Source organism: Poecilia reticulata, chromosome 21, assembly GCF_904066995.2.
Source record: "Poecilia reticulata chromosome 21, P_reticulata-male-v2, whole genome shotgun sequence".
Lineage (NCBI taxonomy): Eukaryota > Metazoa > Chordata > Actinopteri > Cyprinodontiformes > Poeciliidae > Poecilia > Poecilia reticulata.
Window position 1 is genome coordinate 20,422,482 of NC_088850.1, and position 18,755 is coordinate 20,441,236.

The 18,755-nt window shown below is 38.9% G+C and overlaps 1 long non-coding RNA gene across 2 annotated transcripts in view; it reads right to left on the reverse strand.

Annotated features, from left to right (window-relative positions):
* Nucleotides 1-15,014, reverse strand: part of LOC103457798 (uncharacterized) — a 92,476-nt gene extending 77,462 nt beyond the window's left edge. For both annotated transcript variants that reach the window (XR_014085621.1, XR_532474.3), the window contains exon 1: nucleotides 14,858-15,014. This is a non-coding gene — a long non-coding RNA (uncharacterized LOC103457798). The remainder of the gene's footprint in view (nucleotides 1-14,857) is intronic.
* Nucleotides 15,015-18,755: the final 3,741 nt, after the last annotated feature.

An 18,755-nucleotide genomic window follows, 5' to 3' on the forward strand; every position in this document is an offset into this window, starting at 1 on the left:
ACAGATTAAAAGCAATCTTTTACGTGTTAATATTGCAACTTTATTCTGCTAATTTTATGACTATTTTTGTACCTTTTTTTTCTTAGTATCGCCCTAATACTCTGATGTGGTGCTTTTTGTTGGTCTACCACATACAATGCAGATAAAACACATTGAATCTTGCGGTAGTAACGTGACAAAATGTGTAAACCTATGAACGGTTCACTGTTGCACACATGCAGGCCCTTTCCATCTAATTCCATTTGAACAGACTGTGGGTTTTAGCAGCACGACTTCCCTCAGAAGCCTCTGCGTGTGCGCCAGGTGTTGCTGTGGTCACTCCATTTCACGCCGCAAAAGAAATATGCAATTCAAAACCAACATAAATATGACTTATCACAGGGGCTCGTGACTTTTACGAGGGCGGCAGAAAGTTCCATTTCACACATCATCTCAAAATCTCGCGTAAAACGCTCAATTGAGCACACATCCATTTACTCAGAAGGCCTGTGCTGAACGCCGAAAAGAATCGAGGACGTATTACTGTCACCTCATCAAAGTCCATTCGTGCACAGTTGCCTAAAAGCTTTCTAATCCTCCGTCCTTCTCCTCTTCATTAGTTTTCCCCTCTTCTGAAATTGGCACGGATTTCATAAAGCAAATCAGCGAGAGATAATGGATTTTACCTGGATTCCCCTCACTGGAGTATTTCAAGCAAAGAGCCTGCTTAATGCACGCTAAGTGTGCTGCATACATTTGGCACATGGATAACATCACCTCTGTGTTTGCAGAGTACTTATTCCTCATCAATGCAGGCACTTGCTTTCTGGTAATGTGAGTCTGCGAAGGCAGAAATTGGGGAGGAAGTGAAGGTGATCATCTGGAAAAGTTATGCTGGGTTTAATTACAGCTCATTTTGGCTTTCTTCGGGATAATTACACTGATTACATGTCAATAAACCCCTCCTGTAATAATTCTAATGCTTCAACACTTCAGACCGTCTTGGATTGTCAAGATTTTCTTTATTGCAAAGCTGAAAAGGCTGGAGGATTGTATTTTCATAAGAACACGCAAGAGTTGACAGCAGATATTTGAACCGGCGCTTACACTGCGATGTGTGATAGCTGGTAGTTGACAGAGTACACAGTACTTCTGGGAAGGTTTTCCACAAGGTTTAAGTGTGTCAATGGAGTTATTTTGGCCAGTTTGCCGACTTCTAGCAGGTTGAAGGGTTATTTGTTTATTTAATTCACTTACAGTTTAAAACCAACATGCCACATTGCCATAAATGTTTTTGTAGAATGAATAAGAGTAATTTGAAGAAAAGTTTTTTTGCACAGTATACTCCTCTCAAAAGTCAATTCGCTGTGCCATTAGCATCTAAGCATCAATCAACCATCCATATAGATACATCTTTAAACAAAACAGGTGATCTCCATATTTCCTCTGTCCCTGGTATTGCTACATATTCTTTACCTCTCAGAAAAAAAAATATGTATATGGTTATTTGGATATAGATATAAAAAGCCATATACATGGTTATTGGGATATATGTGTGCAACATTTGGAAAATGTTGCACACATTTTCCAAATGTCTGCAACCATATTAGCAAACAGCTGTTTAAAATTGCACTTTTTCAGCTGTAGACATTTAAATCAATTGTACTTGCATAAGAATAAATTATAGCCCAATAAATACCAACATTAACAAATGACTTTAGGAACCGAATCATTTTTATTAGTGGATGTGGCTGTGAGCATGTATATATACTTTTTGACCACGTGTGGATCTAAGAAAATTAAATTAATTCTAATCTGCGTATTCAATCTGTGATTAAAAAATAAAAATAATGTATGCCATTATGTTCATGATGAGCATGTTGAGTCATTTGCACCCCATGAACTTTTTACTCTGTGTGGGGTCGAACTCGCCCCACGTGCACTTTTACAAGAGGTTTTTTTTTTGTTGTTGTTTCGGGAACTGACGGTCTGACAGGACAACTCACCCCCCGCTTTCCCCCTCTCTGACCATGACATCTGTCACGCTCCTTTTGAGTGCTGCACTAAGAGCACGGAATGATTAAGCTTCTGGCAGGAACTTCACCAGTGCTGTGACAAAGCAAAAATTAGGTCTTAATGTTTCTAGGAAAGATTTTGGTCCAATAAAATTGAGAGACTGCAGTGGACGGATGAAGCTTAAGCCCATAACTTTACAAATGTATTGTTAGTCATGTTTTCACACATTTCTCTGACCCACAATTAGAATTTACACAAGCCGAAGGATGTAAAAATGCAAAGGAAATGTATTCAAGAATATTAGTTCAATCAAGAAGGGAAGATCCACGGTTACAGGGCAGCGTAGGAATAGTTGCACTAGGCAAGGAATGGTAACAATGAACAACAAATACACGGTAAAGCTGGAAATAGGATGGCTTACTGGCTTGCGTGGAATGACGAATTTGAGGGTGGGATGTAGTTAACAAGGGATCTTGAGAGGTGATGGTGCTGGACAGAGAGCTGGTGAGTCTTGTGATCCAGGAAGTGGGCGAACCAAGGGTTGGGTTGAAGAGCAGGCAGGCAGAACATGACTGGAGACAGAAGCGGCACTTGACGACCGCGACATGAATGACGTTTCGAAGAGGATCGGTCACATTGAGGTTTGTTGAAGGAGTGGATCAAAGAGCACAGCTGAAGATGAGGTAATGACACAGGGACTTGACACTACAGACAAGGTTGATCATCAGGGGACGTACACAAAACCACACAATCACACACCGGGATAATGATGAGGCTAAAATGTACTTCTGTCGTGTCTTTTCTTCAGCCATCCTGTAATTTTATGGGTTCTGTTATTGAGGAAAACGTCTCTTTTCTTCCGAGTTTCATCCTTCTTTCAGGTATCATTAAAGTTAGAAATACACACGCACCTTAAAAATATGATGCAATCTAGTTATTGGCGCGCTCAACGGCCCTGCAGAGCCAAACAATGTTTCTGGGCTAGAGACCAAAGTCGTAATGTGCCGTATATTTCACCTCTAGGGGCTCCGGGTAGATTTCAGACACAGGACCATTTATACAGAACCAAATATTAAAAGAACTAAAATATACATGAGAGGAGGAAAATGTTAATATCCATATAGTCTCCATTGCAGCCTTCATAAAGGTCCCTTGTTGTAGAGGGTTTGGGTTACTCCTTTTCTCACTTGCCAATGTACAAGTAAAAATCTGACGTAAACTTTAAACGCCTTCCCCAATTTTGTTTTTTATCCCCAGATTACTTGGACCTTTTATTAACAAGGCCAGCTTAGCAGTTAGCAATGCCTCCCCATGAACTGCATGTTCTGAATGGCTTCTGTCCAGCTACACAGGTCACCTCCCACAGTTCAAGGAAGGCATGGTCTGGAACATGATCCCCATTTTATGATTACTTTGAGTAAGAATAAGGGAATATGGACAAGTTTTAGATGAAAACAATATACAAGAAATTGTATTTAAAATTGCGAAGACACAATTACAAGTACTGACAAAATATAGATCATTACAATTACACTAAAATTATCTATAGTTACTTTACAAACCAACATAAGAATGATAGGTTAATCAGACCTGATTAATTAGTTGGCTATTTAATTAGCCAACTAGAATCTGGTAGAGACATTACAGTTTTAGCTTTGGCTCCAGTTTCTGCAGCTGAGGTAGCACAGCTGCACTTCCATTACAAATGTTACCGTTTACTTATTTAAAAAAGGACAATACACATCACATAATATGCCAGAGTTAGCCATATGCACAAACGTTCAACACAGTACAAACAATACATAAAACTCCCCCAATAAAAATAAGAATCACATGATCAGTGCCTGCATATCTGACTATGCAGGAGTCAAACATTAAGTTAGAGTCAACATTTTGTTGATATTCAACTAATGTCGAAAAAACAAATTCACAATAGCCGCGTTTTCATTAAAGTAATGCAATTAAAATCACATTAAAAAGTTAGTTTTTGCGATAAGTACTTAAAAGAACATGCCACACTATGATCCTCCAACTATTTCTCATTTTCTTCATCATTTCTGCCAGCAGTAACTTCGCTCATATGACTCATGATGCGAAAAAAGTGTTTCTATAGCAGTTTTGTGAAATATGCTCATTTTGATACAGCCAAAAAAAACACATCCTTGCTTTTTAATCGGAAAACTTTTTTTTTTTTTTTTTAATTTGGGCTGTTTCCACTATGTGAATTTATGTTCGTAATTCCAATTCGCCCAACTATTTTTTTAATGGAAACGCGTCCAGTGGCTGCTGAAATATTCTCTGCTGTAGCCCAGAACAGAACAAAGCTCCTATAGAACATTAATGACATTTTTCTCTCCCTAACAAAAGGCCACATTTCACTTAAACACAGATATCAGCGTGCTGCCACATACAGTTATCTTTAATGATGCGGGCTGTAGAAGCCAATACAGAGCTCTCCTCGGTTTGCCGTCTTAAACTTCTTAAATCCCTCTCCTCTCAGCAGCAGCTGGACATCCCTTCTATTCAAATGCCACAGTTCCCCTGAGCACACATGGCAGATTGTTAATTAGGACGAGTCTGAGCAAAAATTACTCTATTGATTTGCATCAGGCCAGCATTTCGTGGGGAGAATACTAAATTTGGTGTGTATGGAAAAACCTCCTCTGTCCCAGCTGCTGAAACGCCTGTTTTATGTCAATTGTGACAGATGTACCTTTGGCCCCCATGACGTATTTATTTGTTATGCATCATTGGTAGTTTGCCACAGAGTCACTCAGCCTCGGGCCACAGCCTGCCCCCCCACCCCCCCATTATGTCTGATAGATTCTGATACGAACAGCCGGCTGGTCAACCACAGCACCTCTGGGAGGGCTGCAGAAGTTCAGAAAGAGAGGGGAGAAGAAAAAAAAAAAAAAAGAGATGGTGGTGTAGGATCTGGAGTGGCAAAACAGAGTGGGATGAAAGAGGGAAAAAGGTTGAACACAAGGAGAGGCACATGGAGATGGAGAGGAATAGAAAGCATTTTTTCATTTTCTTTATTTTTGTCTTTATTATACATCAGAGCATCAGTACATTAGGTTAGTGAAAAAGAAAAAGCCAAAGCCTGGCCCCCACGAGGGGAGATGCTGTTTCTGGGTTAGATTTAGGATAAAGGTGTGAATTGAATTAGGATTAGGCCTGTACTGGTAATGGTCAAGTTTAAAGTAAGGGTCAGGTTGCAGAAAGGAATGGAAGTCAATGGAAAGTCCCCACAAAGATAGGGAAGCAAACGTGTGTGTGTGTGCGTAGGCAATAATGGTGAACTGAATACATTGTCACAGCATGTACAGAAATCAAAACAATATCGAGTAATAAAAATGGCAAAGAAAAATCTATAAATTATCTGTGAAAGGTAAGTAACTCTAGACCTGCAATAGATCAAGTAATAGAGTTAAAATGTCTCTGTTCTAAGAGGAATTTGCTTGATTATATGCAGGAATTACATGGGCTGAGAAAAAAATAACACAGAAAAGAAGCCCAAGAAAAATGAAGAGAAAAACCAACAATACATGAAAAACATTATTTATGATAGGATTGTATAGAATCTAATATGCATTTCCATTGAAATCCCTATTGCATCAGATTGATGGCAATAGGGAGCAAATGTAATGTGCCAATGCCAAAGGTAGGTAGACAGAGCCACTCTGGACGATGGAGACATCCAGTCTGACAGGACTGGCCACAGTCCAGGTAGGGAGGGAAAAAAAAAAAAAGAAGACATGCCGTTTGGGGAATTAACTGAATGGCTAGAGGCACGGCTTCAACAGGCGCGTCTGGGAGACTGACAACTGTAGATGAGCCAGAAGACACTGAGGAAATATGTCAGACAATCAGCTGCAGCTGACAAGCCCGGCCATGGCCGCTAAAAATCCATCGAGCCGACTGCTCTGTGAGCCGACTGCTCTGTGGGAAAGAAAGCTCATTGAGATGGGCCGTTACGACTGGACCGCTACTTTGTTTTTTTCACCCCCCTTTTCTTTATGTTCAGCCATTATTCTACATTTCAGTAGTCAACATGCGTAGCGGCAGAGAAGGCAATCTTATCAAACTGTCCTCACTGCTGTGCTGTAATTGCTCCGGTTTCCAAACACGGATGCATAAATCCGCACCTGCCATGGTGCTGCTGTAGAGCCACGCAGCTCAACAAATCCACAGAGACGAGCCATTTCACCACGCAAACGCAAAGCAAAGACTTTCACCTACACCAAAAAAAGAAAAGGAAAGGAAGATTGGACATGATTACATTTTAGTTTTGAACGAAGGATGTTTCAGCAAGTCAGTACAGCTGCTTTCTACATGTGACTTTGCCTGTTGGAGTAAAGAACGATGGCCGCCTGTCTGTTTGAGACTCTGAACAAACTTCCAGAAAACCTGGCGAAACACTGAGTTCCTTTAACTCAAGGTTAAAAACCCTCCTGCTTAGAGATGCCTCTGATTCATAATGATTTTGATGATGGCTTTTGACAAAATGTAATGATTATTGCCGTTTCATAGTTGGTCATATTATTATCACCTACCTGAAATCTTTCTTTCCAAAAAATCAAAAAAACCAAAAACACGTTTGTCAAAAAATGAGAGACCATTATTTCAGGAAGGTGACAATACTATGCATTTCTGGTGTAAAGTATGAAATGTGCTATACAAATAATTTCCATGCTCTGAATTCAAATTTAAAAGCATCAAAAGCCAAGTTGGAAGTTTAATATCAAACGGTTGCTACTGACTTCTGGATCTTCCCATTTGCGCGAAACTAAATGTCAAATTTCCTGCATTTTAAACTTTTCTGCAGCAACAGATTGTTTAAAACACAGCTAATTGCTTTATGAAACATTGTTTCTATTAATCAAAACACCAGAGGGAAAAACTTCTATATGTTTTCAACCTCCTGTACTCTGCTCAATGTTCCAATGGTGGAAAAACAACTCACTGTTAAAAGAAAATAGTTTATCCGACGTCATCGGTGGGGGAGGGAGTGAGCATGAGAGTGATTGACAGCGCTAGGACCCACCCCCGGCCTCTGATTGGTTGTTTCTGACCGAGTTGTGTCTGTGCAGTTAGAGTTGGGAGAAAGCAGAGGAGCTCAATTTTTTTCACAAATTATCTTATTTTATTCTGACAACATAATGATAATTTTAACAAATTTTTTAAATCATAATTTTTTAAAGGTTACATGCTTTAAGTAGTGTGACAGCACAAACATTTTACCAAGCTGAGCTTTTTAATCCTCAAGTAGTGATCAGTGATCTATCTTAACAGAACAAGAGACAAAAAAGATTTTGTAATTAGTTAGAAAGTAAATAATTTAGATGAGCAAATTCAAGATGGGTTCAATTTTATTTTTTTTAAGTGTTTTGTGCTGTAAAATGTACATAATTTCTATTTCAATGCACCTAAATAAATGCTGTTTAATTCTAAGTTTGTTTCACCAGTGCACACATAGATGTTTATCCCCCGCATCATCAACCAAGCTGGTTGCCATGGTGAAACAATCTCTATCCGAGCTGATTAATGAAGACACGGAGGTTGTTCTCTTAGGGATCCAAACGGGGAAAGTGAGAAATGAGCTTCCTGGTAGGAACAGCTATCCGAGTGACTGATACGATCTCAGATCTTTTCATCTGAAACACTGATTCCATTTTCTGCTGTGTGCTTTATGATCCGCGATAAAAAGCGTCCGCAGCACTCAGACGCATCTCTCACCCTTGTTTAAATTCCAGAGGACGATGGGAATGCCGATGAGGGCCAATTGAATATGCTCCACGCGGAGACACTTGTGACAGCCAGCGATATTTACTGCATGTTTATCTACTTCCAAGTGATCCCATTATCCCATTATCCCATTATCTTTGCATTCTGGCGTGACTTCATTTGCTGCTTCGTGCTAAATGAGTCTTATTAAGAGCCGCCTTTGTCCTTGAGGAAAGAGAGAAGGGAACAGACTGATGGGGCGGCATCATGTTCCATGCAGTCTTTTATTTTTTTTATCTTGCTTATTCACATTTTCAAACAACACTGTCTGCTGATAACTTGAAATTAAATTCATATTTCGTGCATAATACACAAGGCAATTACTATCTAATTTTCAGGTAAGTGAAATGAGAAGATGATAGAATCTCATTGGGTAAAACTTTAAGTTTATAAAAATCCTTGTATAGCACAGTTTTTTTGAAGCAAATAGTTTTATAGCACCTCCAGTTATGAAAATTTGGACTTCTGTCTCTAAGAAACTCTTGCTTTTTCATAAACTCCATCTTCAGGAAGTCATCACAACATGGCTCCTCTTAACCCTTTGACGTTTTTTCCAACTTTTCAGTTAGAAGTAGCTTGTATAATGAGCTCAGCAGATATTTGCTAATTGCTGCTGGCTAGTCTGAAGGAGCTGAGTGGAGGAGTCGCATAGAGGATTGGAAGCTTGGAAACGGCAGCTCCAAGGAGGAGCTTTGTCGTCGAAGGCGGAGCCATTTCCACCCAGGTATTTTGCTCAGTTCAATGGTTGCCGTGGGAGATTAAAGGATTTCTCAAGCATGCATGAAAGACTTTTGATGAGAGAATGGCATTATAACATGATATAAAGTTCTAAAAAGTCAATTTTTCATAATGCTGTCCCTTTAAGCTCTACAGATCATTTCAAACGGTGATCTGAAGGACTAAGGTGGTGACACAGCAGTGATGGAAAACTATAGAAATAAACAGCTTAACATCACGGGAGCCGTACACAAAGTGCTGTCTGTGTACCGTGTCCGTTTTAATTTGGCAATGCAAACAATGACTCAGCCGGATTAGGATCCGCTTCTAGTTTTCTGACTTTGTAAAAACAAGAATGTCTCCGGCTTCAGTTTGACGTCACTAAGCTGTTAGTCTCGTTTCCTCAGTGTAAACAGAGCCCTTTTGTCAAAGGTTCCCTGTGAAGATGCTGCTGGTTTTTCTGATTACATTTACGTAAATAGAATGTTAAACATTGACGTTGCTCAACTCGGTACAGCTGAGACCAACAAAAGATCAAAGGTGTTTAGACATTTTATCAAGTATCTGGATGAAGTATTTAAAAAGCGCGACAAAGAACAGTTTTCCTCAGAAATCCAAAGGAAATCATGAAACTCAATACATTTGCAAACTTGTTAAGGATATTTTTCTGTTTATCTCCACAAGTTGCGATTCTGTCCCAACCAACATTTAATAACCATGCTGTTAATGTCTGTAATGAGGCCTTTTTGGGCAAGACTGAAAATGTCTGTATTCCTTTTCTACTTTAGTCAGAATGTTTTATCTTTAATTTGGCTTCTTTTCAAAGTTTCCACTGTTTAAAATTCTTTGTTTCACTGCATTTTGAGAACCGGCCAGAAAAAAGGACTGTTGATAGAATAACGGCCAACACCCAAACCTAACGTGGTGCTGTGAGAATACGATGACAAGCTAGCTGTCCACAGCTAATTATGCTAAAGCTAGCACTAGCAGTGCCAGTCGGGGAACCTTCACGGCATTGAATTTTTAATTGCCAGGCGCTTAAACTTTCATCAAAATAAAAGCAAAACGGTTACATCACGGCAAAAGTAACGTACCTTGTTGAGCCAGAGCTGAACACTGTGAATTCACAACTTTGGTCCCAACACACACAATCAGAAGCATGCCTCATAGGCAAAACAGGACTTGTTTTTCTAGAAAATCTGCTTCATATCCTCAAATTCAGACCAACGAAGCGAACAATTTTGAACATGACAGCAGAAAACTTCAGAAAGAAAAACAGTGCATGGAAAACATCTTGGCTGAAAAGAAGCCAAAGTGTCATGAGGAACTTTTAACTCTTTGAAAAGGTTCTATAAAGCCTGGCAAACTTTAAATGAAGTCGGATTCAACATTTTTACTAAGCATTTTATATTATTTATGTAAATGCTAAAACCTGCAGTGATTTGGGGAGGTGGAAATGAAGTATAGTCAAAAAGTTGCTGACTTACAAAGAACTCAATGAACACCACAGGGGGCCCAGAATACAGGAAGCACGTTTTCACACAAGTGGAGAATCCAGCACTGGGACTGAGAAGTATTCATATGCAGGTGGAGCAATCAGGAGACCAGGGACAGCTGGAGGTAATTACTGAGGACATTGGAGGCTGAACACTAATTAAAACTCTAATGCAGAAAGAATATCTGAACGAGACCAAATACAAAGGGATGGACTAAAATTCAATTTGGTGTTTGGTGCATATCTCTTTGATTCATACTGTCAATATTTTATAGAACATTATGACATTTACATTATGATAATATTGTTTGGACCTTTCAGTATAACTACCTTTACACTATTTGCCATATATATGTACATTGTTTCTTTGTTTTATTACTTTTTATATTCTATTCTTTTTCATGCACTTATAATGGATGCAGCTGTAGCACAATAATTTCCCCATGGGAATTCATAAAGTATTTATTCAGTAAGTATTTTTTTAAGAATTTCTGATTCTGAAAAAGATTCATCTAAGCTGAAGTAAATAATCAAAAATCAAACTGCTTTAAACCAAAAGTGTGACAAAACTAATCTGTGATGTATATACCTGTGAGATTTTGTTCAGATGTTCCAAATGGCCCACTCAAATCCAATGAACATCAGGATCAATATTTAGTTTTATAGACTGGTGGTTGGTGATGTAAGCTTCATGTTGTATCATAATATTTTGTGGTATGTATTGTTATAAAAAAGTATTTACACCTTTCCGGCTTTTTTAGGCAACTTAAAGCTATATTTGTTTTTGTGGGACTATCGCTGCAGTAATTAATAGATCCATGAAAACAAATAATACTTTTGAAAATGTATTTTGAAATAGATTTTTTTCAGAGCATGGAAATTGATATTACTGGTGGTATCGAGGAAACAGCCTGCAGTATTCTTACTGTGTTGTTTTTACATATAAAATAAATATGTCTCAAATAAAGTCTATTGTTACAACTACGCATTGATCCTTTTAACAAAATGAAACCTGGTGATGTAAGTATTACTAATTTAGAGCAGCAAAGAGGAAAATAACACAGAAAAACCATTGAATAACCACTCATTTTTTCCACTCAGGTATGCTATAACACAGACCTGTTGCCATAGCAACTCACTGACAAAACTCCATACATGTATGCAAACTCAACACCCAGAACCACACAAACATTTTCCACATAAAGAATAAAACATTCAGGTTGTTACAGTATTGCAATATTTTCATGTTTATTTTCTGATTATTAATACATGATCGTCTGATTAGCTCATTTAAACATTTGCTCCACTAATGATCTGTCAGAATTGGTATGTGGGTCGCCTCTTGTTTTTCTTAACTGAACCGAAACACAATTAATTCCACAGCACATCTACATGGTGAGGTTGTCAAAGTCAAGCTAGCATAAGTAGCACTACTTATGCTCACTACTTTTTTTAAATTAAACTTTTTTTCTGACCTTATCATCTAGTTGATTGCAGTATTGACAATTTGTATTAAAGCACTGCATCCCTTTTTCTTTTACGGATATCACCGATACATTTCAGATTTAGCGTGTTACATTGACAGTTTGACGGCTAAAACCCATGGTAGTCATTGCTGGCTAATAGTTTTTTCCCCTCCAGCAGGAAGCTGTAGGCTGGCACATGTGACATCATGTTGCAACGTGTCTATAGAATGTACTTCATTATGTTACTTCTAGTATTGCCCTGTTTATAAATCTTAAGTTCCTGAATGCAGTTTTGGTCTCTAACATTATGTTTTGCCTTTGGTTATTAATCTCCTTGCCAACTTTTCTCCAGGCTAATTAGACCACCAGCTAATATAACAAACATCTCTCCCTATTTTCTGGCACTAATGTTTTAACAAATGGTTCAAGACTATTTATTGTTACCATTACCTGGGGAGTAATGACACCTGGCCAACAATTACTCTTTTTTTCCGTCTTTACAGGCTCCCTGTTTGTCCTTTTCTTCTCGCCATTAATCCGGAAACCAGAAAAAGCCAAAGTAATTAAGTATTGATCACACAGAGCAGGTAAAAGCATTCAATATCTAAGTTTGACCGAGCATTCGTCATACAGCAAGAGTTATGTGTTTGGATCATTTCTACTCTGAGTCAGGCCTGAAATATGAAAACTGCTGGTCTATGTTAAGTTCATGTTGGTATGATGATTTGTAAGCTTGAAGAATGGCTCTTTCTGTGCGTCCAATGAATCTTTCATTTCCCTACAAACTGTGAGAGCGTCCTTGGAATTTCTAAATGAAACCTGTCGGTGAATGGTGCAGTATTACATTCTGCTGAGTGATGGAGTCGAAGAGATTCGTGAAAAGACGCCAAACACACTGCTGAGTGTAAGTGTTTGTGTTATTATTGAGCATATTCAGCAATCAAGTCTGTCCTAAGGACTGTGTTTTGTATGAGAGTGGCCTTTACTTGGACGCTCGCCGTTGGGAGTGTTTTACTGCTGATTGGAGCGCAGTGAGGACGTGCTTTTCATTATTTTACACTCTGCCGCCCCTCCAATTTAGTAAACTCACAATGATACACCCACAAGCTTAGACCTTCAGTGCAACCATGTCAATTCAGCCTCAGATATTGAAATATTGAAAGGGGCAGCACTATGTATGTTCCAGGCCGTTTCATAGCACAGTCATACAACTATGTTAACTTCTGTTGTTAACACCTTGAAATTGGGCCTCTGTCTCTTTAAGAAACTCCTGCTCTTTCTGAAACTCCGCCTTGAGGAAGTCATCACAACATGACTCCTATATTAACCCTTTAACAACGTTTTTACCAGCGATGCTCTGAGAAGTAGTTCCTTAATGAGCTCAGCAGATGCTCATTTCCACCAGCTGTTTGCTAATTGCTGCTGGCTAGTCTGAAGGAGCTGAGCGAGGGTCTGTTTTTGGATGACATTATTACATGATGTAAAGCTCAAAATAGTTGATTTTACTTAATACTGCCCCTTTAATAGACATTTAGAGAAAAATATACTTTTTTCCATAAGAAAACTGTCAGTGTGTTGGAAAGTTATTCATAAACCTTAAACATTTTCTTCTTTTGTCATATTACAACTACAAACTGATATGTTTCAACAGGATTTTGTGTCATTAACTGCTGTAAAAGATCTCATAACTAAAAAAAAACATGTAGTATCTCTATTTCTCAATCTTTGTTACAAAAAAAAAAAAATGTAGCGTACGCTTACATTAAGCCCCTTTAACTCTGACACGTATACTGTAATTTGTAATGACGGTACGTCTGTGTAATGTCATACTAGTGTAAACACAGCTGCCCTGTGAAGGCCTCGGAGGTTTGCTAGAGAACATTAATCAACAAGCCGCATCAAAGGAACAAGTCAGAGAAAGTTGAGAGAGTTTGAAATGGGGTTAAGTTATAAAACAATTTCCCAACCTTTGAACATTTCTGAGAGGTCCGTCCCCTCATCAACTGAAAATAGAAAGACAACAGAACATCAAACCTTTCTATATATGGCTGTCAATCCAAACAGGCAACAAGAATCTTAATCAAACCAATGGCAACTAGATAGAACCTGTTATTTGGTAAACTATTTTTTTGTCCATCCATTCATCCATTGTCCTTTGCTTATCCAAGAGTGGGATGTGGAAGCAACAGGTCTGAGAGAGACCCCAAGACCTTCCTCTTCTGGGGGATCCCCATGCCTTCCCAATCCATACAGGATGCATAGTCCCTTCAGTTGAGTTTCCTCCCAGTGGGACATGCCTGGAAAACCTCTAAAGTGAGGTTTCCACAGCAAACCAGCTCAGCTTACTCCTTTTGATCCAGAAAAACAACAGCTCTACTTTGAGCTCCTGCTGGATGACGGAAACCCCTCACCCTATCTCCAAGACCGAATCCAACCTCCCTCTGGAGGAAACTCATTTCACCCACGTGTATCCGGGATGTTGCTCTTTTAGTCAAAATCAAGAGTTTTGCTTTCTTTATTCAGCCGTTTCTTCATCACAACAAACCAGAGCAGCATCCACTTTACTGGAGACGAAAGTGGGTTCCATCCTATTGTCACTCGCAAACAAGACACCAACACTGATTGGTTGTACAGTCCATAAATACAGCCACTGTGGAAGAAGCTATTTGAAGTCCTGTTTATCATTTGCCACAAGCCGTATATGGGACAAAGCCAACATGTGGAACAAGGTGCTTTGATTAAATGAGACCAGAATTTAGCTTTTCACCTTGCATACAAGACGATGTATGGTGAAAACTAACACTGCTCATTACACACACATCAGCTCCACAGCAAGTCCTACTGACAGGAGGATCATGAAGTTGGGATGTTTTTATTCACAAACGACAGAGAAGCTGATGAGAATTGAGCTAAATGTAGGGCAAGCTGCAAAACAATAGACCTGTACTGTATGTTTTAGAATGGCTTAAACTAAAAAGCAACTCAGAATCTTTAATAAGACTTTAAAATCGATGTCTACAGATCTACTCTTGCCAATCTGACTGAGGTGGAGCTATTTTTCAGCAACGATTTCAATCCTAAAATGAGAAAAGCAGTTACAGTCAGATCACCCTGCCTGTGTGTCCTGGTGACTGCTGGGTGTGTCCTCCTTCCAGAAACTGCAGGACTAGTATCTGGGTGTGTGGCCAAGTCATTTACTCATGTAGATCTCTGACAATCACTGGTGCCTGAAGGTCAACCACTACTGGGAGAAAACCCTCTTCATTCTTGGCTATTCGTGTTTTTCTCCTTTGCGCTCGCTGAACAGCCCTGAGAAAGCACTTACCTCTCCGAAGTCGATGCCCTAACCAATTGCTCCCCAGTCCAAGATGCTTCCTCCTCCGAGTCCATCACTCACCTTCCATAAGCTTCTCCGGATCCTTCGTCCGTCTCCCCGGCCATCAAACACAGCTCCGTCCAGCTGGAATCCTCTCTCTCCGGATCAAGCCTAGCACCTCATCACCGAGCCGGGCTGAAGCTTTTCCCCTCAGAGCAACTTTTGCCTACAAAAGCAGTATGACAGCACAACAACGTTTGTTTGTTTTATCCTTTGCGCCAATCAAATTCTGCTTCGTTTCCATTCTTTTTCAATGAAACTTATAAAATGAACTCAGGACTTGGAGTCGTTTCAGCATGTTGGTCAGAAAACTGAATCAGAACAAAACTTACACACCTGTCATGATAAAAACAATTTGATGGACAAATTGTGATAACTTTATGCAATAAACAATAACATTGCTGTTTTGAGACATTTTCAGGTAAGAAAATGATAGCAGCATAATAATGCAAGTACACCTTCTCAAAGATGAATGAACTTCAATTTCTAATGAACATTTAACACCGGAGCTAGACGACATTTTAAATGTTCAAATTAAGTGAACAAAACACCCAAAACAACAAAGATCTCTTAAAGTTCCCTTCAAAAAAGAAACTAGTTAAAACCAATGTACCAGACTGATCCAGTAAAACAAACAACAATCATAAAAATGGAAATTATTGAGTTTGTTTTAATTTGTCATTAATTGATTTATTCCTTAATGCATCATTTAACTTGCGTTCAGAATTAAGCAAAACCGAGTTAGTTTATTTCAAAGATATCCTTGGTCAACATCATGGTCATAATGCAATGAAACATAAAACAGTGTAAATGTACTCCAGCAAAGTACTGTCATTTTTTTTTATCCTTTTATAAAACTTTGTCTTGTTTGTTTGACTTTCCAAATGAGGCGAATACACTGAGCTATGGAATTTTTACAAGCTCAGTTTCAAGACTTCCTCTCCCTTAATGCCGATCAACGTTCCTAAGCTGCATGAACTGTTTGCCTCATGCTCTTAACCAGCCCCTGAAAATAGAACAATCAGCCCAGCGCTGCAGAGCCAATGAAGCCTCGAACCCTTAATGTGTTTGCATTCCCCGGCTTCGGCTGCCTCTTCAGGATCTGGGCAAACAGCAGCTAGCAAATGAAAGTGACGCAGCGGGGAAGGGCAATAACATGCATGCTTCCTGCGTCGCTTCCCGTTTCCCTGACATGTTTATGGCTGCGCCCGTGGAGGAGTGTCTGCCTCCTTGTTTGCTCTCTCTCTCTGCACGTGTGTATATGTGTGTGTTTGTTTGCGTGCGTGTGTGTGTGTGGTGCGGATATGCAGATAGAGTGCTAGAAGACAGACTGTTCCCCTGCTGTTCCCCGCAGAGACTGTGATTATCTGCTCTCCCCAGGACGGAGACCTCAGCCAGCAGCTGTTCCGCCGCTCGGCGACCTTATTGATGAGCCGCCACCGGCCGTGACAGGCGGACCTCGTGTCACGGCACGCCCGAGTCGCGGACAGGACCGGGAAGGAATCGAAGGCCAACTTACTTTGAGGGGAGGATTTGTCAAAAACTCTCTCACGCCACGAAGATTGAATTTGGTTCAGACTGCAGCTGTATTTTCTTGTAGGGAAGTGAGGTCGATTTGGGTTTGAAAACTCAAAAATTTTCAACTTTAAAATAATTTTTTCTAGGAAATTTCTGAAGTTTCAAGATTTGTGTTTCTTCTCTAGCAAAATGTTGACTTTTCAAACTCAGAAATGTTCTTGTTTCCTACAAAATGTTGAGTTCTTTGGTGGAAATTACTCCGTTGTTTTCCCTATTTACAATGGCACCAATACGCCGTCGTACTTACTCATAATCTGCAACAAGTTTCTTTTTGAAGGCCTGTAAGAGCATTTTCAACCATCTAAAAGTCTGAGGAGCGCTGTTCAAATGAAATGTTCCTCACTTAACCCTTGTGTGTGGAGGACTGAGGCAAACGTAGAGGACTATGGAAAATGATACAAATTTTACGTGTGTGGGGTCAGTTGGACACCATTTCGACATACAAAGGTTAAAGTACCTGTCATTTGATTATCACCTGCAATTTTTTTTACTATCAATACAATTTCTATCAATTTGTACAAATGTGTTTCAAATGGTGTTTGTATCTGGTTCCCTTATTACCAAAACAGTCTTTACTTTATCAATAATATTTAATATTGCACGGGATTGGGATCTAATTATTCCTCTAAACAGAGATAAATCCCTACCAAGGCAGCAACAAGTTGGGGAGGAGGAACAGTTTTCTCCTCAACACACTGCAGCAGAAAACGTTAGTGGTCTTTGGTTCTGTATTCTCTCTGGGATTTTGTTTGTCATAATTTAAACTGTGTGATGAGGAATTTGATTGGTTTTTAAACTTTTTTTAAAGCAAAGATTGACCTTGACATGGGTAAACTTGAGTCATTTTTAATTAATTTACACCTAAATCATTCAGGTGTTTTTTTGTTTTTATCATAATTTTTTTATGCTTCACATCCTTCACTACAGTCCCAGCTTCCTTGTGAGGGTTTTATCTGAGCAGAGTTGTCTCCAAGATGGCACAGATCTCGTTATCAGGACATTTCTCCTAGAAAAGAGAGCACTACAAAAGGAGAGAGAATAAATCATTTGGCTTCAGTTATTGTAATTCAAAATGAAGGTAGCGGAGCCTGGCTGCTAAAAATAAAGAGTGCCTTGTTAAGTATCAACTATAAATTATATCGCCTCGACTCCGGTGATACGAGTCAAACTTTTCTAAGTTTGACTCGTATCAAAACTTAGAAAAACAAATTTCATAAGCCTTCGTGGGCTGACAGGGAATGTCATTATTGGCAAATTGAGTAGATGTTGTTGTTTGTCTAAATTCTCAGGAAAGTTTGCTTTGCTAATACAAAACCTAATTAGGACACCAACAAACGAAAAAAAAAATTCTTACGTCTTTTCTGGTTGGACAGAAAAGACCAAAACAATTTGAAAAATGAGAGTTGAGCTGACGAAAAAAGCAGCAAGTTATCGGAAAAAGAAATAATGCGTTGGAAAATATATTTACAAGACAAACGGCTCTCCATATTAGACGAGTTTTGAGGTTGCAGCACATCAACCTTGATTTGAAAGGGCAAACAAAACATCCTTCACTCATAACAAACAGCTGCCAATCTGAATGTTTTATCTCCTTTTTTACGTCTGCTTTTACTACTTTTATTCTGTGTCAATTAATCTCATTACAAAAGGAAAGAACTAAAGCTACATCTTTTATTAAAGAAGGCACTTAAATGACAAATAAATGTATTTTGACTTATCCGCTCTTTTGTGTTCAGGCTTACATCTCACATAGATAAATTATTAATTTCTGTGTAGAAAATTGAGAAATACATGAAAATGGTCGGATTTTAAAATAAAAATGTGAGCACAAAGCAGCCGAGAACAGAGCCAAGAGTTGGGAAAAAGCAATGATGTTATATTTGCAACACGCATACCACTATGGCATCCCGAGAAGAAAACAGTAATGGTAAAGTCTACAGATTAAATTGGAGCTAAAAATATATTTAAAAAAACATGAAGATTTCAATGGAGATTTGTCCAGTGAGGAGGAGCATGTGAAGCTAACATGCTAACAAGCTAACATGCTGTCACACTAACCAGGAATTTAAAATAGATTCTTGGAGAGTCCAGTATGCAAATTCACCAAAGTGATGGAAAACCACTTCTGCCAAAAACTGGAATTTGAAACACAAATTCTTAAACTTGTTTTTAAAATGCCATTAGAGCTACTATTAGCAATACTTTTACCAATAGAAATATTGTAAGCACATTATTGTATGTATTGTATTAATCAATTCGAGTAGAATGAAGGTACATATAAATAGAAAGAGATCATAATTGTGATGTTGGAGTGGGATGGGTTTTAAATTGAATAGATATT